Source organism: Canis lupus, chromosome 28 (genome assembly GCF_011100685.1).
Source record: "Canis lupus familiaris isolate Mischka breed German Shepherd chromosome 28, alternate assembly UU_Cfam_GSD_1.0, whole genome shotgun sequence".
NCBI lineage: Eukaryota > Metazoa > Chordata > Mammalia > Carnivora > Canidae > Canis > Canis lupus.
In genome coordinates, this window is record NC_049249.1 from 12669638 (window position 1) to 12695522 (window position 25885).

Consider the following 25885-nt stretch of genomic DNA (forward strand, 5'->3'; position numbering starts at 1 on the left):
TCTTTTCATTTTGCTGTTTGCCGAGTTTACTTCAATTATTTCCTCAATGTGACATGACAGTTGCCTTATTTACATGTTAGCTAACCTTGCATCCTTTGAAGTGCTGTGCTGTCACCTGCCTTCATGCATGACTGGCTGGTTGCTGCAGGGCCACAGCCGAAAGGCCCTGGTGCTTGTGGCAGGGAGGGGTTCCAGGGTCTTTGAGGCCAGCAGGCCAGCCCAGCCATACTGCTTCCAAAAGTCTCACTTGCCCACAAGGGTAAGTCTCTAACTCATCCCTGCCCACAACTTCTCATCATGAGAGTTTATTCTGAGTCCATGAAACTGTCTCCTCGCCCTCACTACTCCCATTCCATAGGCCAGCTTTTGAAGATGCAGCATGTGACTCCACCATAGGCAACTGGTTAAATCAGTTCTCTCATCCTAAATGAGGAGTCTGAATGTGCTCATGTGTTATGGCATGCTTGAAATGTGGATTTTTTTTTAATGAAAACTATGCTTATATCCAGAGAGATTGATTCCTGGGAGTGGGACTGAGGAAGGGGCTTTCCTATGTACACCTTCTTCTACCATTTGAATTTTTTAGCTATCAGCATGAATTTTATAATTTTTTAATTAAAAGGAAAATACAAGTTAAAAAAAAAAAAGAAAAAGCCACTGCTTCCTCCAAGTGGACATGGCTTTGCCAGGTGCCTGGCTCAGGTGTCTCATGGGCTGGACACCCTTGTTCAGTGAATAACCCACACAACCAAATGTGGGAACTTTGGTGCCACAGGCATCTCCAAATCCCTTTAGTCCCTGAATAGCATGACATTGAATGGACGTGATGACTATCTTTATAGGACACCTAATAACTGCTTCAGGAAAAATTCAGCAATGACTAGGTGGCGTGGCCTCTAAAGTGGGGAGAGAGTGGGTAAGGCCATCCCTCTGACTGGGTTTGTTGACATCTTCAAGCACTGGTACACATATTGCTCTTGTCACTACCCCTACAACCTAAAGAGTTATTTCCTTAACTGACTGAGGTTCCCACAGTAGATTTAATCCTTAAGTCACTAGAAGCTACAGACGAAGACCTGGGTTGTGGACAGGGATGAGTTAGAGACTTATCCTTGAGGGCAAGCGAGGACAAATAACCCTGTGGCGAAAGATGACCCTATCACAAAGTTTTAGACTATTTTATTCTCCTTCTCCTTCTGCCTTCCTCTCCCCCCTCTCCCCTCCTTACCCCATCTCTCCTTCTTCTCTGCCTTCAGCCTCTTCCTCTGTCAACCCCTGTGGGTTGCTCAGTCTTCCCTTTCTCCCTTTCTCTTCCCCTTTCTTCCCTCATGACTCCTTTTATCTACTGACTCATAATATGGAATTAAAGAGTACTCCATAGCCTTAAATATCCAATTATTTGTATTTAAAAATGACACAACTTGTGAACCAGCCATAATTCTCTCATAAAAATATCAACTATGTGAAATTACTTTCTTATTTGTATGTAAACTGTAGTACTTTTTCTGTGCATCAGTGATCTTTGAAAAAGAAAAGCTCCCCTCCTCAACCCTCTGCCACAGACACACACAATTTCTACAATAATAAGGAGGGAGGGAAGAAGGGAAGCCAGCAAGGAGGTGTCCATCTGATCAGTATCAAGGGGAAGTCCTCAGGACCCAAGCGCAGGGAAGGTTTAGGACTGCAGAATGTTGAAGGTGGATCCTCTACTCCACGTCCTTGCTTTGTTTCCAGGCTCCCCACCCTACCCCAAGTTTTCTACAGAAGGCAAATAGATCATGTCAGCCCTCCCCCCCTCCAGATGGAGGCCAGAGAAGTTACATGATTTCTCCAAAGTCACACAGTTAGTTCATGGCAAAACCTTGAGTAGAACCTATTTGTTGAACACAGCAAATGTAATAATGCAGGGTATGTAATGTGAAGATGCTGTAGGAGCTATAAGAATTCTAACAGCTTAATAAGACCCAGTTGCCACTTAAATGGAATTATGACCTCCAGGGAGAAGATAGATCATTTAACCTACACTCATTTACGAGGTGGACAAAATCAGATACCACCCCAAGGTCTATAGATTACATGTCAAATTCACATTCACATGCAATAGTTCACTCTAATGGAGGGGTCGGGGATATGGGCCATGGGCACAGAAGATGATATGTTTTCCTTTCAGCACTCAGCACACACCCAGCACCTCCCTCGCTGACATGTTAGACAGCAGCTCCTGTTTCTCTCTGCCCTCTATCCTCTAAGTACCTTCTGCAATAAGCCATGTGATTCCTCTTCCCTGCTAGGCTGTGACATGCAATTAGCAGGCAGTCTTGCTGACTGGCTTTGAGTTTATTAAGTCTTGAATTCCCAGAGCACTTTGTTCACTTTCTTTTTTGAATGACACCAATCACTTTCTGTACAGTAAAAAAAAAAAAAAAAAAAAAAAGTATGGAGTATTTACTATGGCCAAGCACTGTGCTGGCCACAAGGAATAGATACAATAAGCCAGGTGCCTTCTCTTCAGTTGGGTATATTGCTGTGGGGGGCGGTGTTCATTTGTAAAGAATATTTCCCTTCCTCTGAGATGGGAAGTGATAACCTGTGGGTTGCATGGGATACTGTTGGTCCAATGAGGAGGGATCAGGACAGACTTCTGGGAGATGAACCAAGTTTTGAGGCATGAATAGGAGTTAGCCAGTGTAAAGGAAGTAAAAGTGTTTCTGTAAAAGGAAAAGTGAGGAGTTTGTAGGAGATGGGGTTAAAAGATTGCTGGGGACAAGTGATGCTCACTTGTGTCACTATAAAGTTTTCCCACATTGAAGCCCTCTCTCTGGGTTGTGGGAGAAATAGGTAGTTATGCATAGGTTTTGTTTTGACTCTAGGAACAATTTCCTTTGGCTTCAAAGCTTACATTGGAATAGTAAGGGAAACTGCAGTGGAGACAGGTATACTGTATACTATCAGTTCAGTTTTTCTGTACATCTAAAAAGATCCTAAAAACTAAAGTCTATTCATTCTTTAAAAACCCCACATTGGATTACTTAACTTATTTTAGAGGGTGGGGCAGCCAATGCTATCTTCATTGTCATGGAGAACATGGAGAGCATGCTCCATGGAGGTCTGACAAGGAGGCTTGCTTCCTTCTCACCCCTATTTCTCCCTAGTCCTTTCTCTTTTTTTTTTTAATTTTTATTTATTTATGATAGTCACACACACACACACACAGAGAGGCAGAGACATAGGCAGAAGGAGAAGCAGGCTCCATGCACCGGGAGCCCGACGTGGGATTCGATTTCGGGTCTCCAGGATCGCGCCCTGGGCCAAAGGCAGGCGCCAAACCGCTGCGCCACCCAGGGATCCCCCTAGTCCTTTCTCTTCTCAGTCGAGGGCACCACCTGTCCCCTGCTCAGGTCAGCCTGGATTGATCATCCTTGGTCCCTCCGTCCCCCTCACCCCATATCTAGGCCGGCACCAAGTTCTAGAGATTGTACTTTACACTCCCTCTGCAGTCCTTACAGTTTGCTTCATCTCCTGTCCTCTCCTCTAGAATGAACCACCAACATCCTCTTTCTCCCAGCCTGGCTTCTTCAACGGCCTCTTAAGTAGACGCCTATAGTAATCTGCTCAAGCTGCACTAAAAAATCACCACAGATCAGTGGCTTAAAGAAAACAAATGTATCTTCTCATGATTCTGGAGGCTGGAAGTCTATGATCAAGATATTGGCGGTAGTGGTTTCTTCTGAGGCCTTTCTCCCTGTGTCTTCACATGGTCTTCCCCCTGTGCCTGTGTGTCTGTGACCTAATCTCCTCTTCTTATAAGGATACCAGTCATGGTGGATGTGGATTAGGGCCCAACCTAATGAACTCACTTTAACTTAATTAACAAATAAAGTCACAATCTGCGGTATTGGAGATTATCAATTCTACAGATGATTTTGGACGGAGGATGACACACCGATCAGCACATACTACTTCTATTCTTGTGTCCCTCTGCATGAAGAATCATGTGCAGAAGTCACATTCTTCACACAGCTACCAGAGTGATCTTCTGAAAATGTAAGTCAGATAGAGTTACATACTGCTTAAAAGCCTCCAGTGGCTTCCCAGTGTACTTAGAGTGAAATACAGACTCTTCCCCATAGCCTACAAGGCATGGTCTGACCCCTATGATCTCCCCAAACTCTCTGCACCTCTACCCTTTGCTCATCACTGCACAGCCACACAACGTTCCTTCAATTTCTAAAACATAGTACGCTCTTTTATACTCTGCCCACTTTTCATGTGACTGCCTTCTGCTTAGCCTTCAATTTGCAGAGATGCCTTCCCTACATGCCTGGTCTCAAGCAGGTGCTCACTGTGGTTCTCTCTTCTAGCCCTCAGTTCCTTTACTTAGCAGCTCTTTACAACAATATGATGTGATGGGAACCCTGGGTGGCGCAGCGGTTTAGCGCCTGCCTTTGGCCCGGAGCGCAATCCTGGAGACCCGGGATCGAATCCCATGTCGGGCTCTTGGTGCATGGAGCCTGCTTCTCCCTCTGCCTATGTCTCTGCCTCTCTCTCTCTCTGTGACTATCATAAATAAATAAAAATTAAAAAAAAACAATATGATGTGATATTGTGGTTTTGTATGTTTCTTTTGCTTGTCTCCTCCACTAGTTTGCAAGCTTCCTGAAGACAAAGACCTTTCTATTTTGTTCATGCTTGTATACTTGTCTCTAGCACAGTGCCACAGAGAAAGTGCCCATCAATGACTGAAAGAGTGACAGAGTGCATGGGAACTTAGACATTATTTTGCAGCATGGGAAGCTGCCAAAGGATTTCGAGCAGGGAAACGACATGGTCAGATACACTAAATTACAGAGATCGCTCTGGCCACAGTGGGGATAGGATGGGTTATGGAACCAATCCTGGAGTCAGGGAAACTAGTGGGGAGACTACTGCAGTAATCCAAGTGAGAAGCAATGAACTAGGATCATGGAAATGGGACAGAAAAGGAGATCACATTTTGTTCAATGTAACAGTTTATCGGATGGAAGAGGTGAAGGATGGGGGAGACCCCTGGTTCTTGGGCTAGGAGAGAAGGTGAATGGGAGTGTCTTTCATGAAAACTGAAAGAGGAGAGAGAGAACAGGTTGATAGAGAGTGTTGAGGGGTAAATAAGGACAGTTACCTCTCTACTAAAGGGCTCCCCTTAAAGACAGGAACTGTGTTGACATTCCCATTGAAAAATGCTTTGCATGAAAAAAAAAATACCTTGCATGTAGTAGGCTCTCAGTAATCCCAGGTGGGGACGGTGTACGCAGATCCTTTGTCACATGCACAATGTCAGTTGTGGAGACACTCACACCTGCCCACAAGTCCTAACACCCTGGGGATGTTGGTTCTCCAAATTCCCATGTCACTCATATCCTCCAGCCCTGCTCAGCCTGTCCCATTCCTGATGGCCACTCACCCTTTGCTTGTTTTCAGCCCTGGTAGAAACAAAGCAAGCCCAAAATACACCAGCCAACTGGCAAGTGATGAGTGATTAGCTGCCTGGCCCTAAAAGGCTGGAATGAGGCGGCCTTTCAGTGCTAAGTGCAGTAACCCTAGCCCTTGGCTCGCTGTAATTCTAGATGGAGGTGGTCTGGGACTGGGTGTGGACAGGGCAGCAAGAACAGACCCTGGAGGTCCTCAGCCAGGCAGTGGGAAGAGAGTGCATCTCTCTGCAGGCAATTGAAAGTATGAAATTAACACTCAAATGGAGGTAAAGGGGATGTGCTAGGTTATGTGACAGGATGAGTGGTTCCTTTTACTAAAGGAAGGAAGACTCTCTGCCAGGCTTGGTGGGCTTACCTAATCTTCCTTCTTGCTCCTCATCTAAGATAAGGACCATATTGACAGGGAGCAAGATTCCTATTTCTTTTTTTCTTCGCTCTATTTCTGCCAAATATTCTATAGCTCCCTGACTTTGAAGTTCAGTTTCCTCTTTGATGAAGTGGGAGCCATGGATCACACCTTAAAGGATTGTTGTGAGGATCTAAATGAGTAAAGGATTTAAAGGAATGACTGGCTTACAAGAGGCATTCCGCAACCTAGGGGGTTAGCCCCTACTAAAACAAGTCTCTATTTTATTTATTTTATTTTTTTTAAAGGTTCTATTTATTTACTCATGAGAGACACAGAGAGAGGCAGAGACACAGGCAGAGGGAAAAGCAGGCTTCCTGCAGGGAGCCCATTGTGGGACTCGATTCCGGGATTCCGGGATCACACCCTGGGCCAAAGGCAGATGCTCAACCACTGAGCCACCCAGGTGTCCCAACAAGTCTCTATTTTAGAAATACCAGGGCACTGGAGAAATGCACTCAGCTCTCAGATGTCCATGGTCTGCAATGTGATTAGTATTTATGTGCTCATTTAAACTGCACTCTAGGGAAGGTCAGTGTCTTAATGGAAACTATACAAGAGGAAGTGGCTAGTTTTTGATCAAATACTCACTGCTGCTGTGAGGACATCAGCCAATAATCTCTCCCATTAGTACTGGAGCATTGTAATTAGCTCAATAAGTATATTAGATGGGTGTTCACTGGGAGAAAAATGTGGCTTGTTAATAAACCCAGGTAGAAATGAGTTTTCATCATTAAAATCAGGTATGGAAGATCTGCACATTGACTAAGATAGTTTACAGTTGCTCTCCACCCTTGCATGGTAGGAAAAAGGAATTTTTTTTTTTTTAGTTCTGTTCATTTTGCCTTTCTGGATGGCACCTGAGGCTACATTCTAACATAGTCCTCTGTCCAACTATGATGTCAAAGAATTTGGTTTGCCTGAAGCCTTAGGGTTAACTTAATTCTGCTTCTAGATCATGGAGTTCCCTAGAACAAATTATGCAAGGTCTGGTTAGAGCTCCTGAAAGGATAGAGCTGCGATTAGCTTTCAGGACAGATTTTGTGTCTACTTGCTGATAAAAGTATGTCTAATAAATGTCCAAGATGTGGTGGAATTGGATCTGAAACTTGCATGAAGTTGTTGAGGGTGAAGCTAGCCCTCAGTATCCCATAATATCTACCAAAACAAACTATTAAGTTGTGCGTAATTAAATATGTTTAGGTCAGTTTACAATATTAAGGCTTAGGATTTCATTTACCTTATTTTACTTAAACCTCAGAACAAAGCCATGATGTAGGTCCTATTATTATTCCTTAAAGAGAAAAAAAAATAGTAAAAGCCAATCCACAGAGATTAATTAATGTATTGACCAGGATCACATAGCTGATGAATAATGGATCAGGACTTGAGCCCAGGACCGGCTGAACCCAGAGACCTAGCATGTAAACTACATGAGACTTTCCAATAGTATTTGAGGGTTTTACTTTGAACAACTTTTCTCCTCAAACAGGGTCAGTAGTCTGTAGTCTGGCTCTGCTAACAGCTATGCCTTCTTCATCTCAATGCCCACCAGCTAGGAAACAGTCACCTCCAACTGAGAGGGAGCTGCCTCACAGGGATGCCTCTGTCACAAATTCTGGCAACAGCCCCCTCTTGACTCTCTCTTTTCACAGCTTCTTTTTTCTGAGTTTCCTCCCTCAGCCTTCATATTGATACTTTCGATGTCAGAGGTGGAACATCCAGTCCCCTGCTAGGGGACTACATAAATATACAGGGTCCCCGGGGTGGTTCTGCAGCCCTGGCTTGAATGCAGCCCACTCATGCCATATTCAGATGGCTCCAGTCCCTTGGGAGTCTTTCTTCTTATCAACCAGACTGCCTTCTTGTCGCTCCATCCACTGGTCCAGACTGTCCACTGGAGTCACTTAAGCCCAATCCCTGTGTCACATGACAACTCTTCAGCTATGTTAGGATGGATTCATGTGTCACTAAGTGTGTTCTCTTAGGAAGGACCTAGGGATGCCAGATGCCTTGGGATATAATGTAGGATCTTTCTAGATTCTGTAGGTCCTCTCACAGGCAGCTTTGGAACCTGAGAGACTCTGGCTTCACAGGAATTTGTTCTGTCCTCTGGGCAAAGAAATGCTTCCTGATCAGCTTTCCAGAGTCAAAGAGGGAAACTGCCAAAGCCCTCCCCCACTTTACTGTTATTTTTGTAAAGATTTATTTATTCATCTATGCGTGAGAGACACACACAGAAAGAGACAGAGACACAGGCAGAGGGAGAAGCAGGCTTCCCCGGGGGAGCCCTACATGAGACTTGATCCCAGGGCCCTGGATTCATGACCTGAGCCAAAGGCAGATGCTCAACTACTGAGCCACCTAGGTACCCCTTTGAGTTATAACCTATAAGTTCTTTACACAACTCTTTTGTTTTTTAAAAAGTTCTCTTGAGATACAATTAATATACCATAAAATTCACAATTTTAAAATGTAAAATTCAGTAATTCTTAGCATACTCTCAGAGTTATGCAATCACCACTGCTACCTAATTCTAGAATTTTTAATCACCCAAAAAAAGAGACCTCATACCCATTTGCAGTGACTCCCATTCTCCCTTCTCCCAACCCCTGCAACCACTAATCTACTTTCTATCTCTGTGGGTCTTCCTGTTCTGGAATCTTGTAGTATGTGCTCTTCTGTGACTGACTTCCTTCACTTCGTGTGTTGTTTTCAAGGCTCATTTGTGCTGTAGTAGGTCTCAGAATTTCCTTACTTTTTATGGTTGAATGAGACTCCATCTCATGGATATACCACATTTTGTTTATCTGTTCATCAGTTCGTGGAGATTTGGGTTGTTTCCACTTTGGAGCTGTTATGAATAATATTGCGGTGAATGTGTGGGAACAGACTTTTATGTGGACATGTTTTCTGTTCTCTGTGTCTGTACCTAAGGATTGCTGCTGCACAGCTCTTAAGTGTATGTTCTTTTTTTTTTTTTTTTTTTTTTAAGTATATGTTCTGAGGCATTTCATGTCAAGCCCTTTTCACACATTGCGGTTTCAGCCTAGCCTTGGGACTTAGGTGTGCAGTCGGGAAGCTATCTCACCAATGACAGGGTGGTGGGATCCAGTCATTTGGAAAACCCAGCCAGAAGCCCACCAGCAGTTCTTTTTCCTCTCTGCCATGTCTAGAGGGGCTCAATGGTTTCCTTCATTCAAAATGCCATCTTTTATTTGATAATAGTTCAGAGGGCTGGAGTAGAGGTAGTATGGCAGGGAAGTTTTTTTGGACATTGACTATAGGGTATCTCCTGATTTTAAAATGTTAAGTTGTTTTTGAGAGGGATTATTAGACTTGGGGAGATTAATTATAGCCTTAAAGGTTACCCTGAGAGTCCAACCCAGCACTTTTATAGAGGAGGAAAAGGAGGGCTGGTTCCGTAGTGTAGATGACAGCCATAGGCCAACCTTTACTGCTGAGGCTGCGGGGGAAGTATTGTAGACAGAGAAGTGGCAGTCCAGGCTGGGCCGAAGGCCATCGATTGAGCTTCTCTGAGGTGGCCTCTAGGAACACCCAGTAGAAGGATAGATTATTCTGTGCTGCATCAGACACTAAAGGTTAGGGATCTGCTCCCTAATTCTCTGTACCAGAGCACCACAGAAGCTATAGGTAGCAGAGCCCAGACAACTCTCACCTCTGAGCCCAACTCTGTTCTTTCCATAATGCCACAAATCCTGTCACCTCTCTGGGCCTTGGTTTCCTGCTCTGCTCAGTCAGGAGAGTGATCCCCTCCCTGCCTGACTCACTTACTTGTTACTAGGACCAAATCAAATGAAATAATGAGGAGGTAAGCACTCTTTACAATGAAGAATACGTGGTGGGGTGATGATTTATTATGGGCCTGGACTCATTTAAACTTCTTTATCTATTCATGCTGCAGATACAAACGAGTACCTGGTTATAGTTTAACCCCAACTGCCTTTTCAGGTAACTACCACTACATTTTTATTACCCATTGTATACTTGTGTTTGTTCTAAATCACTCTAGCTGACTTGAAAAGCTTTTCCATAGGGCTTTCTCCTAATACTCAAGCCTGATGCTTCCTGCCTAATACTTGCACCTTCCTAGAACTGCGGTCCGCCGCCCTTGCCCCCTCTCCTTCTCAGGACTCTTTCAACTCATGCATGTTTCATTGAGGTCTCAAGGTCAGAACTTCATGCAACATGCACTGATGCATGCAATAGATTGACAAAACACTCTTCGGTTTACTTCTGATGCTTTTTCCAGTGGTGCCCAGTAGGCACTTTCTAAGATAGAATTCTTTCAGCCTTCAGTAAAGATTCAAGAACCTGGGGTAACTTTCTCAAAGCATTCACTTACTGTCAGCTTTCCACCACCACATGCCAGGCTTACAAATGAGGCACAGATCACTCCTTGATGTTTTAATGGCTTTGTAATTACACTAGTGGCAAGAAAAAGAAACTTGAAAAGTTAAAGGCACAACCCAAATTGTCCATTAGTGGGTGAATGGATACACGAAACATGGTATGTACATATGATGGAATATAATTCCACCCTAAAAGGAATGAAGTACTGACACAAGCTACAACATAGATGACCCTTAAAGATATTATGGTCAGTGCAATCAGTTGGTCAAAGAAAGACTAATACTGTTTGTGTGAGATACCGAGAATAAGTCATATTCATAGGGAAAGAAAATAGAATAATGGTTACCAAGGGCTGGGGGAAGAGAGAATAGACATTAGTGGTTAATGGGTACAGAGTTACAGTTTGGGATGATGAAAAAGATGTAGAGATGAATGGGGGTGATGGTGGCATGACAGTGTGAATGTACTTAATGCCAATGAATTGTGCACTCAAAGTGGCTGAAAGAGTAAACACTAAATTTTATCTTATGTAATATATATATGTATATATACAAATTATTCATTCAACTGTTTGGTGGACATCTGGATATTTGGCTTCTTTCCAGTGTTTGACCATTGTGAATAAACCTACTTAAAAAAAAGCTTAAGGCAACAGCACTTAGAAAGAATGCTGTGGTATGGGAAGGGGACAAGTAGGTTATCAAAACTGTCATGCTCTTTCCATCATCTTTCCATGCCACCATAATGGCACACATGAACATCCTGGCCAACGCTGTCCTCTCAAAGGCATCAATGCTGCTGAGAAGAGAGGCGAACGGCAGGCTCTTATTTAGGCTGTGCTCCAAAGGCATTTCTTTCTTTTTTTTTTTAATTTTTATTTATTTATGATAGTCACAGAGAGAGAGAGAGAGAGGCAGAGACACAGGCAGAGGGAGAAGCAGGCTTCATGCACTGGGAACCCGATGTGGGATTCGATCCCGGATCTCCAGGATCGCGCCCTGGGCCAAAGGCAGGCGCCAAACCGCTGCGCCACCTAGGGATCCCCAAAGGCATTTCTAACTGATGCTGAAGCATGGTCAGTGTGAAACCATTAATCATCACAGAGCTAGGGCAATTGCTGTGAACCCGCAGTCAGGTTAAACAAGTGTGGAGTTATCGCCCCCAGATTTGTATGCAATTCAGGGATCTAGAGAAATGACAGAACAATCTGCTCTTGTCCCATCAGTTTGGTTTCATTGTGCTAATGACTCAGCTGGCATCATAGACCAAGAGGAAGCAACACTAAAACACACAGGACAGAAAATCCTGGGATTCCTTTTCTTTTCTTTTTTTATTTAAGATTTTATTAATTGATTTGAGAGAAAAATGAGCAGTAGGGAGAGACAAAGGGAAAGAGAGAGAGAAGCAGACTCCTTCCTGAGCAGGAAGCCCAGTGCAGAGCTCAATGTGGGGCTCAATGCAGGACTTGATCCCAGGACTCAGAGATCATGATCTGAGCTAAAGACCAACACTTAACCAATTGAATCACCCAGGCACCCCTCCTGGGATTCTTTTATAGGGAAATAATGCATACATATGAAGACAATGCCTCAGTGAACAACAACAACAGAAGACTCTTGTTTCTTTACTGCTATATACATGCAGGTAAGAAGTCTTAGGTAATAATCACCAAAATGCAAATAGTGAATAGCTCTGTGGTGGGATTATGAATAATTTTTATTTCCTCTTATTTTTTCTTTATAATTTTATTCTTTGTTGGTACAAAAAGTACATAAAATTGTATGTCTCGGCTTCTCCCTTGCCATGGTAGAGAACTCAAGTAAGGAGATATGGAATTTCCTTCTAATGATCTTACTATTTTTTTTCCATATGTTCTTATGTGCTTACATGTTGAGAGGAGCTGTGGCTTGAAAGTGGAGCCCCATTCCAAGTGGCCTTGGAAACGTCATGCAATCTCTCTAAGCATCTGTTCTTTTACCCTTTACCTGAGAATAGGGATGATAATAACAACAATAACAAACCTGCCTTTCATTGTAGTGCAGAGGAGCCCAGTCTGATATGGAAGTACTGGAAATGTAACTAATGTCACTCTCCATCACAGAAGGTACTGCCAGGATCCAGATTACCTTGAAGTAGGCTTGAGGGGAATATTTTCAAAATTGTCCCCATTCCAGCCAACTATAATGAATTAAGTTAAAACTCTTATCTCCACTGCCTTGCATTCCTTGTGGGCAACCTCCATGTGCAAATCTTTAATGATGCGAACGTCCTAGAGAACAACCACTAGGGGGCATAATTTCATCACTTGAAAGCCTGGGTCCTACTTGTTAACCAGTGCATTTTTCCACCCAAAAATTATATATGCACCTAAGAATTAAGGAAGCTTTGAGTTGAAGTTTGGAAACCCAAGGTCACAGGCTCACCGTTCCACCCTTTTATGAGTCTCTTCCCTTGCCTCTTGTCCTATCATGGATGACATTAGTTTCCCTCTCTGTGGTGGCACGGCCTCACTATACTTACCCAGCCAGACATTGCCAGAAAGGAACTTTTTTCCCCTTCGTGGACTGGGTGGGTAAATGTTGTATGTTATTTCCAAGTTCTACTCAAGGCTGCTGTGGAGTACTCTTTGGTTTGAAGGACTTTTCTTCTTTGCTTTGACCCAGTTCAGGGTAGAAGGTCAGAAACTATCTCCCTGTTTCTCTTCAACCTACTTATTCCTTAGCTGGTAGTTTAAGACTATTCCTTTAAAAATTTTTTTTACACTTGGGAGATGGTCAAGCTTTCCCAATCAATTTACTATTGATGATATCACTTGTAGCCAAATCCCTGCTTTGCTTCTTAGACTTAGAAAGTTCACTGCCCCTTCTCTTTCTGATGCTAAGTTTCTAAAGACTAGCAATTCTCAGACTTTAGTTTGAGTGAGAATCATGTGGAGGATCATGTTTAAAGTGCAGATTCCACAACTTCACACCTCTTAGGATGACTATTATAACGCTGAAATGAAAAAAAAAAAACAAGAAAATAACAAGTGGTGGAGGGTATGTAGAGAGATTAGAACGGCTGTACATTGCTGGTAGGGATGCAAAATGGTTCAGTTGCTGAGGAAAACAGTTATGATGGTTCCTTTAAAAAAATAAACATAGAATTATCATTTGATCCAGCAAGTCCATTTCTGGGTATACACCCCCACAGAAGTGAAAGCAGGATCTTGAAGAGATATTTATATATCCATGTTCACAGCAGCATTATTCACAGTAGCCAAAAGGTGGAAGCAACCCAAGTGTCTATTGATGGATGAACGGATAAACAGAATGTGATCTATACAAACAGAGGAGTATTATTCTACCTTAAAGAGAATGAAATTATGACATATACTACAACATTGATGAACCTTGCAGATATTATGCTGAGTGAAATAAACCAGTCACAAAAGGACAAATATTGTATCATTCCAATCATAGAGATATGTAGAACAGGTAAATTCATAGAAACAGAAAGTAGAATGGTGGTTATAAGGGACTGTGGGAGGGGCAATGGGAGTTGTTTAATGGGTACAAGGTTTTAGTTTGGGATGATGAAAAGGTTCTAGAGATGAATGGTACTGATAATTAAGTACATTTACAATAGTGTGAATTCACATTATTGTGAGCATACTTCATTCCACTGCTATACACTTGGAAACAGTCAAAATGGTAAGTTTTTATGTTATGTATATTTCAGCTAGCACAATGAAAAAAATGTCTTTAATAAAGTATTTTTTTAATTTAATGTATTCATGAGAGACAGAGAGAGAGACAGAGAGAGAGTGAGGCAGAGACACAGGCAGAGGGAGAAGCAGGCTCCATGCCAGGAGCCCTTTGCGCGGAACTCGATCCCGGGACTCCAGGACCACACCCTGTCCCAAAGGTAGGCTAAACCGCTGAGCCACCCAGGGATCCCCTTTAATAAAGTATTAAAGTGTAGGGTTTCACAGTACTGATTCCATAGGTCTGGATTGAAGCCCAGGAATCTGCCTTTTTCTTTTTCTTTTTCTTTTTCTTTTTTTTTAATGTAGGCTCCATGCCCAGTGTGGAGCCCAATGCAGAACTTGAACTCATGACGCTGAGATCAAAAGTCAGACATTCAACCAGTGGAGCCACTTAGGCATCTTGGAATCTGTCTTTTTTAAGTCGCTGGGGATTTTGATGCTGGTAGCCTTAGAGAAACATTGGCATTCAGTGCCTGTGGCTACGTTCATGTTTCCCAAAATCCCTGCATTAGGATTAGCTTTAAAGTAGAGACTGCCACTTACTGGGTGTGTGTGAGAAACCACTGGACATTTCTGTGCTTCAGATTTGTCATCCTTAAAATGGGACTAATAATCCTACCTAATAGGATCTTTGTAAAAATTTGGAGAGTTGATAAATGCAAAGTGATTTTTAAAATGATTCTAACACTTAATGGCAGGGTCTCCTTTTTATATGGCTGTGAATATTCTCAAGGGCCAGGAAACTGTTGCAACTTACTGAGCTTAATTAATGCGTAGGGTTAGGAGTTAGAGGCATCTCTGCTTCTACAAAGAATTTAGTGGTGAGGCTCTTATCCCATGAGAAGCAGTGACATTCTGTAAGGTAGGAGAGAAGGTTGTGATACATCTTATAGAATTCTAGTGGGTTTATTTTTATTATTCAGATGCATTAAAAAAAATCTCCTAGAAGAATTCATACTAACAGAGGAGTAGGGTTTGTGGCAGAAGGTAAAAAGGGGAACTTTCACTTGTCATCCTATTTACTTCTAGGTTGTTGTATTTATTTTACACTGTGAGGCCTTGTATTAGTCTTGTACTTAGGGGGAAAAGAGGCTTTTTAGTGGGTATGAAATGTGGCTGCCCTTTCCCATTCAAAACGGGACTGGCAGTAAAATCACAAATACCCACTCAATATTCTCACATAATAATATGGATGATGTTACCTTATAATTAGCAATTTGCAAAGCACGTTCACATCCATTATCTCATTTAATCCTTGGCATGGTTTGGTGAAGTAGGTAATATTTTACCTACTTTCCAGCTGAGAAACGGAATGCACATCACTGTTGTCCTAACCACATTGTATCCCCTCCATTTCCTTAGAGTGTTGCTCTTGTTTCATTTTGCTGTAGGGCTTCTGACACTTATTCTAGTCCTACAATAAAATATATTTGTAATTCGTTCACTTGTGGCTAACATCCTTCACTGAAATGGCATAAACTGAAGAGATTATTTAGACATGAGATGGGCAAACACTGCAAGGCTGGCCAGGTAAGGAGCTAGTCCTGTTGTGTTTGTTTGCCTCTGGAGGTTATTATACCAGAATTCTTTTTTTTTTTTTTAAGATTTTATTTATTTATTCATGAGATACAGAGAGAGAGAGAGAGAGAGAGAGAGGCAGAGACACGGGCAGAGGGAGAAGCAGGCTCCATGCAGGAAGCCTGACATGGGACTCTGGTCTCCAGGATCACGCCCTGGACCAAAGGTGGCGCTAAACCGCTGAGCCACCGGGGCTGCCCTCATACCAGAATTCTTAAAAGCAAATTATTTCATGCATACACGTTTTAACAGAATCTTAATTTTGGTTAGTCTGCTTGGCAGGCAGAAACCACATGAGAGTTTTGTTGTGCAAACCCTTCTTTCACAAAAAGCTGAAATATTAGGTAGTCTTTGTAGAGCTGTAAATGTGTTTCCAATTGGAGCAGAGTGAACCTCATCATTTGAGAGTGGGTATTCCTTAGTGATCAGGAAAATACCGATGATTTTGGTCGTTTGCACTGCAGTTGCAAAGATTTATTTGGATATTTATTGTTTAATGATGGGCATTAGTGCCTGCACAAAAATGAAAGTGTCTTTGAGTTGCTTCAGGTAGCACTTGTAAACCAAAGGTCTCTCCAGGATGGGCTAAATAATTTACACAGCACAGTTAAGATGAAAGTGAAGAGCTCCTCACTCAAAAATTATTCAAATTTTAATTTCAAGATGGGAGCATCAGAACATTAAATCAAGTGCAGGGCCCTTTGCAAGTGCACAGGTTGTACCCCTATGAAGCCAGCCCTGGGTCTTACTTATATTTAAAAGACATTAGATAAGACATTAAAATGTTAAAAATTTTAAGAGATATAAAAGTAAGCCTCGGGACCCCTGGGTGACTCTGTTGGTTAAGCATTTGGCTTCAGCTCAGGTCATGATTTCGGGGTCCTGGAATTGAACTCTGCCTCAGGCTCTGCACTCAGCAGGGGGTCATCTTGTCTCTTTCCCTCTCCCTCTGCTCCTCTCCTCCTCTCCACTCCTGCTCTATCTCTGTCTTTCTCAAATAAATAAATAAAAATCTTTTTTAAAATTTAAGAAGTAAAAGTAAGTCTCTAGGGAAGGAACATCTCTCTTAATCATTTCTTGTATATCATTCCAGAGACTCCATTCATTCACAAACATATATATATATATATATATATATATATCTCTACACACAATATGTTATCTGCCCTCATTCAAAACATATACATAAAACAGTAGTATTCTTTACACATTGCTCTGCAGTTTTTGTTTTCTTAACAGTGTATCTTGCAGATCATTCCTAATCATACATAATTCTTTTCCATGGCCACACAATATTCTGCTCTGTATATGCAACACATCATTTAACTAGTTCCCTTTGATGGATATATAAGTTGCTTTCAATGACCAAAAACCTTTGCAGATCATCTTTTTACACGTGTGAGTTAATCTGTGGACTTGTCAAATCAAAGATATGGTTTGTTTTAATTGTGATAGATCTTACCAGTTGCCCTCTAAAAAGATTGTACCAAGATACACTCTCACCAATACAGATTTTCATCAGATTTTGGGGTCTTTGCTGGTCCTATAGGTGGCACACAGTCTTCATTGTACCCTTGATTTTCTTTCTCTTATTATCAGTGAAACTGAGTATCTTTCACTGACTATCTGGAAGTCTGTTCTGTAGACTGTCTTCATTATATCTTTATTGATATATCTTCATTAATTTTTTTCTTATGATTTGTACAAACACTTTATCTGTTGAGGAAATTTGTTCTTGGTTTGTGAGGCATTGAAAATATTTCTCTTGGTTGGTTTTAACTTTTGAACTCTGTTTTGCCACGCAGAGTATTTTTTAAATGTAATTGAATTTGTCTGTTTTTTTTTTTATGGTTTCTAAATTCTTTATCACACTCAGAAAGATCTCCATTCCCATACATCCTACAGGTATTTCTTTGATTTCATTCCTTCACATAAACCTTTACTCCATTTGAAATTTAGTTTAGTATAAAGTGTGAAATAGGGATCCAGTTTTATTTGTTTTCCAGATAGCTGCCTAACGGTCCCAGGATTGTTATTGAATAATTCACCTTTTCTCTCACTGATTAGAAGTTCTATCTTTATAGTAAGTTCCTATATGTGTTTGTGTCTATTTCTGAACATTTTATTTCATTTACAAGAATTGTTAAAGCAGGGGCACCTGGGTGGCTCAGCGGTTGAGCATCTGCCTTTGTCTCATGGCGTGATCCCGGGGGGGTCCTGGGATTGAGTCCCGCCTCAGGCTCCTTGCAGGGAGCCTGCTTCTCCCTCTGCCTATGTCTCTGCCTCTCTCTGTGTGTCTCATTATATTTATATATTTTAAAATAAATAAATTTTTTAAAAAAATAATTAACAAAAGAATTGTTAAAGCATAATGTGTCAAAAAATTTTTCTCTGGGGTGCCTGGGTGGCTCAGTTCTTTAAGCATCTGCCTTTGGCTCAGGTCATGATCCCAAGGTCCTGGGATTGAGCCTCATGTTGGGCTCCCTGCTTAGTGGGGAGTCTGCTTCTCCCTCTCTCTTTGCCCCTCCCCCCAACTCGTGCATGCGCTTGCATGCTCTCTCTCTCTCTCTCTCTCTACTAAATAAATAAAATCTTAAAATCTTTTTTCTAAATGTTTTTCTAGTTTGATGAGTGGTCATAAAGAGATGTGGCTTGTCCAGAGCCTCCTAATTCAACATAATAATCCCTGAAAGGCTAATATATGTTTACTTTTGTAAGTATTTGAAGGAAAAAAATTATTATGGTAGCTAAGAACATGGATTGGGGGTCAGATAGACCTGGGTTTCAATCTCAGTTCCACACTTAGCTGTGTGACCTTAGGTGAGTTACTTGCCTTATCTGATCCTCGATTTCCTCATTTATAAAACAGAAATAAATATAGTACCTGTCTCATTGAGTTGGTTGAGAAGTAAACGAATGTAAAGTGCTTAGACCAGTGCCTTATGCATAGTAAATTGTTGTTATTGTTGTTTACCCATAGAGTAACCAACTCATACTTGTTTGCCTGGGATTTCCCTAGTTTTATCACTGAAAGTCCTAAGTCTTGGAAGATCCTTCAGTCCTGAGAAAACTAGGACGTTTGGTTACTCTTAACCTTATTACTATGTGCAGTGTGTGTTTTTTTTTCCTCCATCAAAACCACACACTCAATACCTACATTGATTAGCTCAGCTTTTATAGATGCATCACAAAATGCATTTTTTTCTTATATACATAAAATCCATGGTCTTCTCTCATTCCAGTTGAGTGCTCCCTCCCCCCACCCTGGGGCTTGTAGACATTCTTTGTCCATCAGAGCCTAATCTAGGATTTCCTCTGGTTTCCACATGAGCCAAGATCAAAGAGCCCCCCTCCCAATGCCAACAAGGGGAAGGTGTTGGGAGAGAAGTGGGGGTTGGGGTCAAAATAAGACTAGACAGAAACAAAAGGTAGGATGACTCCAGGACACTTAAGATTAGGAATACTTTGCTTCTAAAATAAAGAAACAGAACAGGCTCCCCAGGTATGACTTGCTAGAATGTAAGAGGGCTGTTGTCCTTAGTCAGTGACCATTCTAACTTGAGCTCTGTAATTGACTAGTAAGATATACATCACTGGGGAGGGAGCATGAGATGTTTTTATCAGATCCTACCACCAAAGCTGTGCCTGCTCAGAGGAGGTGTGTGAGACAGTTACCGAATCCATTAGGACAAAAATGCCAGGTGACTGGCTGGTTGGAAGAAAGAGGAAAAAGGGTTATTTGCATTGAAGATATCAAGCCCTCAGGCTTAATTAGACTAAATTTAACAATACAATGGAGAGAGGCCTGGACTGAAAGTCAGAAACTTAAAATGAAATTTTCATCTGGTCCCTTTCTTGAACTAACTTTAACAGCAAGGACACATGACATTCACTGCCTCCTTAGTGCTCACAATACAGGGAACAACCAGGTCCTCTCATGCCCACGGTTTCTTCCTTTATAAAATGAAGGACTAAATTTGAGGAGTCTTTATTATTCAGTTGACAGTCTTGTTGTTGTTGTTGTTGTTGTTGTTGTTGTTGTTGTTTGAGTAAGTCCTACACCCAACATTGGGGCTTGAGCTCACAACCCCAAGAATCACATGCTGTACCAACTGAGCCAGGCAAGTCTCCCCCCCCCCAGTTGATAGTTTTTATATTTCAGTTCTAAGCATCACACTGGGAGAAATGGGATCCTGGCACACAAAACTCATTCAGTGTCAATTGAACTGTATTCTGGGTTCCTTTGATGCTTTACTCTGGAGAGTAAGGTGGTAGAAACTAACAAGATGACAAAGCGGACATCTATTGTTTCAGCTTCACCTGCAGGCATTCACCCTTCTTTTGGTGGCTGTTCTTAATTTTGGTTTGGGGAATCACCCCTCCAATTGGACAAAGTCTGGCCAGTGAAGGCACTCCACTCTCCTCTAGCCAAAGAATGAGCAAGTGACCCAAGTTCTGCCAACCAGATGTTCTCTCTCTTGAATTTGAATATTGAGTAAGTGATGTGAAGACTGAAAATAGAGCAGATCCATACCTAAAATATACCTTAAAGCAGGGGTGTAGCAAACTATGACCATGGACCAAATCCAGCCCTCTGGCAATATTCATAAAAAATTTTTTTACTGGGACACAGACAAAATCATTTGTTTGTTTGTTGTTTATGAATTTCATGCTACCATGACAAAATTGAGTGGTTATCATAGAGACTGTACTATAAACCTAAAATATTCTCTATCTGGACCTTTGCAGAAAACGTTTGCTGATCTCTGCCCTAAAGGGATTTCCCATTAATTCCTGCTGATTAAATCCCAGGAGCTATCCTGGTTCCTGCCCATTCCAAAGTCTGGATCTTCAAGTTTTCTTGGCTTCTGTGAGCTACTCTATATTTTTCTTAAAAATTTCTTTTCTTTCTTTCTTTCTTTCTTTCTTTCTTTCTTTCTTTCTTTCTTTCTTTCTTTCTTTCTTTCTTTCTGTAAGTTGGTTTCTGTTGCTTACAACCAATGAAGCCAAACTTTTTGGCATTTAAATATGTTTTTAATTTTTAAAATAACTTAGAGAAATATTTGATTAAAATTTTCTATCTGGCTAAATGTGACCATTTAATGTAGCACTGATAGGGGAGGAATCATATCTCCGTGGAGCAGCACGAGTGTGACAATGAAAGCGAGTAGTATAAGAGTATGAATGAGTAGAAATAGGAGTGGTATTTTATTTTTATTTTCTTAAAGATTTTATTTATTTATTTGAGAGACAGAGAAAGAGTGAGCAAGAGAGAGAGAGAGTACAAGTGGGGTGAGGGGCAGAGGGAGAAGCGGACTCCTCACTGAGCAGGGAGCCTGATACAGGGCTCAATCTTGGCACTCTAGGATCATGACCTGAGCCAAAGGCAGACGCTTAACCCACTGAGCCACCCAGGTCCCCAAGAGTGGTATTTTAAAAAATAAAATAGAGTATTTATTTTTTAAAAATTCCCATTGTTTTAGTTTGTTTTAGCCACAATATTTTAAGTATTTTAAATTTTCAAATAATATTAAAGGAAAGCATGACATAATTATGTTTAGCTAAAGAGAACACAAGTTTATTAGGTTTTTTAAAGATTTATTTATTTAAGAGAGGGCATGAGTGGGGGGGGGGCAAAGGGGGAGAATCTCAAGCAGATTCCCCACTGAGCAGGGAATCAATCCTACAACCCGGAGATTATGACATGAGCCAAAATCAAGAGTCAGATGCTTAACCAACTGAGCCACCCGAGGCACCCCAAGTTTATTGTTTTATAACAGAAATAATAATAACTGAATCATAGAACGAACATTGGGTTTGAAATCCAGAATTCCAGGTCCACATTCTGCCTCTGGGATGATAGCACTCTGTATTACCTCCACATAAGGTGATACACAATTGCAATATGTTATAATTATTGGTGGAAGGAAAAGGGTACAATTGCAGATCATTTCTGTAACCTGGGCCAAGAACCAGAGCCTGTTTGGTGCCGGTGATTTCAGAAATGAATCCAGTGCCGATGCTTGTGTGAAGGAAGGAGACTGATCCTCTGGATTTGCAGAGTCCTGGAAAATAACTTCAGTGATGAAAAACGTCTCTTTGGATTAGGCAGCCTCCAATAAGTAGGCGGATTATCCAGCTTCCTTCGTTCAGAACTGACTAGACTTGTTAGACGACTTCCTAACTGTCAGGAAGGAAGAGGAAGGGATGTGCATGTTAAATCTAGTACAAATATGAGGTGTGCTGAATTGGAAGACAAGCTTCTTTCTGTATATGAGCAGAGGATGACCAGGGAGTGGAAGTGGCTGGGGCTTAGCTGATGGCTAGAGATGGGATAAAGCTCCAAATGAATTCAAAATGATCGCATAGTCATGGGAGCCAGAGAGGCTGGTGGTTTGGGGAGAAGGGATAGAAAAAAAATGAAAAGGGAAAGAGATTTGGAAATAATTTCTCTAACAGAAAATGAAAGGTAGCATTTCCTTCAATTATAGAATTATGCAGCATATCAGCTGCATTGATGAAGCTGACTGAGACTTGTCACCAGTAGAAATCACAGATGTTTTCAAATCATGCTATTGTGTTTTGATAATTGTATTTCAGTGGAATTGATTTCTTTGGTAATCCCATATACCTTATTTTATACACTTGAAAATATAACTGTGAGAAAAGGTCCTGAGATTTCATGAAACTCTAAGGGCTTTGTCCCTGGGGATCTGCTCTAGACGCAGCCCTATGGAATAGCCCAATACCATCCACCACCCCCATGCCCAACACTCCTCGATACAAGCCTTTGAGGAAGCTCTGTAGAAACATGTATGAATGTTTCAGATAATGTGCTAAAAGAGTATTTCATCATGGCTGTCACTAGGTAAAAATATTTGTTCTAGGTCTTGTATGGGAACAAGAGCTGGAAAATAACAAAAATGAAACTAGCTCTGTTCACTTTTAAAGTATTGCTAACTTGTCTTTTCAGTACTATTTGTAAAAAAGAGTGTCATCTTGGGCGCCTGAGTGGCTCAGTCGGTTGGGTGTCTGCCCTTGGCTCAGGTCATGATCCTGGGGTCCTGGGATGGAGCCCCGCATTGGGCTCCCTGCTTGGTGGAGCATCTGCTTCTCCCTCTCCCTCTGCTGCTCCCCCTGCTTGTACTCTCGCTCTCTGTGTCAAGTGAATAAATAAAATCTTAAAAAAAAAAAAGACTGTGATCTCTTTTTTTACAGAAGTAATATATCTTCATTGTTGAAAAATTATAAAATGTATGTGAGTAGAAAGGAGAATTGTTCAATTTTCCTTAACCAGCTTTTAAAAAGTATGCTGCATTCTATGTAGCATTTAAAAAAATAATATAGAGCTACCTATTCTGACATGGCAAGATTTCTATCACATAGTAAGTGAGAAAGAAAAAATAGTACATAAAACAGAATCCCATTTTGGGTGTTTTTTTTAGACATACATATGAAAATGCCTAGGAAGGCACACACCCAACAAGCATTGATGTCAACAATTTGCAATTATGTGTTAATATTAGTCAATACCAATTTTCTCACAGGAAAGGAAATCCTTCAAGGAAAAGCACAGTGTTGATGCTAGGATTAGCAGCTTCGGGGTGTCCCAGGTATATCCTGTGGCAGCCCATAGTGATGGCTCCTTGTGTCAGCTGGCTAGTGTCTGGGAGGGGCCCGCTGGGCACCCCCACAGAGACTCCTTGGCCTGGGCCTCAGCTTTATAGCCTCAAAAGAAACCCCAGAAAATATAAACACTTTTAGCTGCATCAGTTATACCCACAATCAAGTTGGGTCTTCCTGAAGTTGCCCTCCCCAGCCTGGCCTCCAGGTTACTTTGATTGGATTTTGGTGTTCACAAATTTTCTTGGGACTTTTTTTTTTAAGATCTTTTTCTTTCTTTCTTTTCTTTTCTTTTCTTTCTTTTTTTTTTTTTAAGATTTTGTTTCTTATTAGAGAGAGAGAGTGTGAGTGAAAGGGAAAAAAGAGAGAGAATCAGAAGCAGACTCCACACTGAGCACAGAGCCTAACATGGGGCTCAACTTCGAGATCATGATCTGAGCTGAAACCAAGAGTTGGATGCTTAAACAACTGAGCTGCCCAGGTGCCCCTAAGACTTTATTTTTTTAGAGCAGTTTTAGGTTCATAGCAAAATTAAGAAGAAAGTGCAGATTTCCAACATACTCCCTGCCCTCACACATCCAGAGCCCCCCCCCCCCCCCCCCCCCATTTATCAACATCCCCTACCAGAGTAGCACTGGTTACCATTGATGCAAACATATGGACACTTCATACTCACCCAGGGTCCATAGTTTACACTAGGGACAAACGTATAATGACCTGTATCCACCAGTACAGTATCATGCTGATTATTTTCACTGCCCTAAAAATCCTCTGTGCTCCACCCATTCATACTTCTCCCCATGGTGGGACATTTTAAAGATAGCAACTCTAATTCCTAAAAAGCAGATCCAATCTCCTTTCATTGTCAGAGGAGGCCTGTCAGCTCATTACACTGAGCACACATCCTTTCCCCATCCCAGGGTCCAAGATCCTCCAGACCCCAGGGAACTGGGTCCCATTGATAAAGATGTGAATTGATTGTACGTGAGTTTGGCCCTGTAGATACGGGTGTGCCTTGTTAGGTGGTAACCACTGTGAGCTTAATCGACCCAAGCTCCAGGCAGGGGCTGGTGAGACTGAGGAGATTCTGTCTCTGGACAGCTGGGACCAGGCTCTCTCGCCTGCACTAGGACCTGATCTTGGACACCGGGCTCGAAGGAGCATGGCAAGTCTGTAACAGAACTGAGTGTGGTCTCCTGAAGGCTTGTTGGGGTTGCCGAAGCAGCTAGTCCTTTCTCTCAGCTGGCCCTCACTGCAGGCCCATGAGGGCTTGAGGCTGTGTTTTCATTCCTGGCCATTATTCCAAGACAATGGATTTCTTGTCAGCAACAGTATTTCTTTATTATTGAAAGGCATGCTACTGATAAGAATGTTTCATAAAAGCCTTCCCTTCCACCTCTGACCTTCCATGTAAAAGATACTGTCTACATACTCCCCCTGTATCCTTGGGGTATACTCAGGCCATCATCACTGCATTGACCGTGTATTCAAGTCCTGCTTGTCTTATTATTTCCTTAACATTTTGCTTTAAATGTGCTCCCTTTTCTCTTAAATAAATTAATTTTGTTAGGAACTATGTCAGAGATATCTAGGAAATCATAATTTAATGAACCACATTTTTCTCAATATATATTAAATATATAAATATTTATTTATATATAAATATTATATATAATATAGTAAACATTTAAAAATTTTCCCATGGATCCTCTAAAGCACCCTCCCCAGGTAGCCCCCACTAGTGGTATCCCAGCCTTGCCAAAAGATACCCCGGCAAGGTCTATAAACTCTTCAAGAGATGTTCCTGGGTCATCTGTGTTGTCACTGTTGACTCCTTTCTCTGAAACCACTCAGTCTGCACCTATGGGCACATGTGGCAGGAAGGGGCAGGTCTGTTTTCCTTGAGGTCCCACCCTGCAAGTGGGGATTTCCATGGTGAGGTGCCCTTTTTCATTCAGAGTTAGATTTCCTTCCTCTCTGGTAGAGAGAGACCAATTCTTTCATTGATCAATGATGAAAACAGGGTGAGGACTCTGAGCAGCCTACCTCCCTGAGTAATGATGGCCCGACAAGGCCCTGGAAAGGAGGCATCAAAGGTGATGGAGGTTACTGGCAGCTATGGAGAAAGGATGGGCTGGCCTGACTGTCTATTTGAAGGACACACGTGTGCCTCTTTTCACAAAGGTAACTGATGGATAAATGTTTGCCTCTTTTCCACAGAGAATTTGAGGCAAGGGTGACAGTGAAAAGCAAGGGCTTCATGGGTCCTGACTCCATCAGTTACCAACCTATTGCCTTGGTCAAATCCTTTCATCTTCCTGAACCTCAGCTACTCCCAGGAAAACGGGATTGATGATATTTAGTCACACTTGTCTTATCTGCCATCTAGGCTGTGGCAAGGATTAAATGAGCAAAGGAAAGAGTGACTGATCTGAGAACTCTAAGGAAGGTTCTCAACTCTGGATGTTCTCTGGAATAATGTGGCAGGGAAGGGAGGTGGTTTAAAACAACAACAACAAAAACCAATGCTGTAAGACCCAAATCCAGAGATTCTGCTTTAACTGGTCTGGAGTGGGTCCTGGGCATCTGTATTTTGAAATGTGATTCTGGTGATTCTCATGGGCAGCCAAGATTGAGAACCACTTCCCTAGAGCTGTGCTGTCCCATATAGTAGCCATTTGCCACATG

At 41.8% G+C, this 25885-nt stretch overlaps 1 long non-coding RNA gene across 1 annotated transcript in view; it reads left to right on the forward strand.

The window, feature by feature from the left end:
- Nucleotides 1–9796: 9796 nt before the first annotated feature.
- The window catches only part of LOC106557940, a 33833-nt gene continuing 17744 nt past the window's right edge, over nucleotides 9797–25885 (forward strand). Inside the window, exon 1 of the long non-coding RNA XR_005380266.1 lies at nucleotides 9797–9846. This is a non-coding gene — a long non-coding RNA (uncharacterized LOC106557940). The remainder of the gene's footprint in view (nucleotides 9847–25885) is intronic.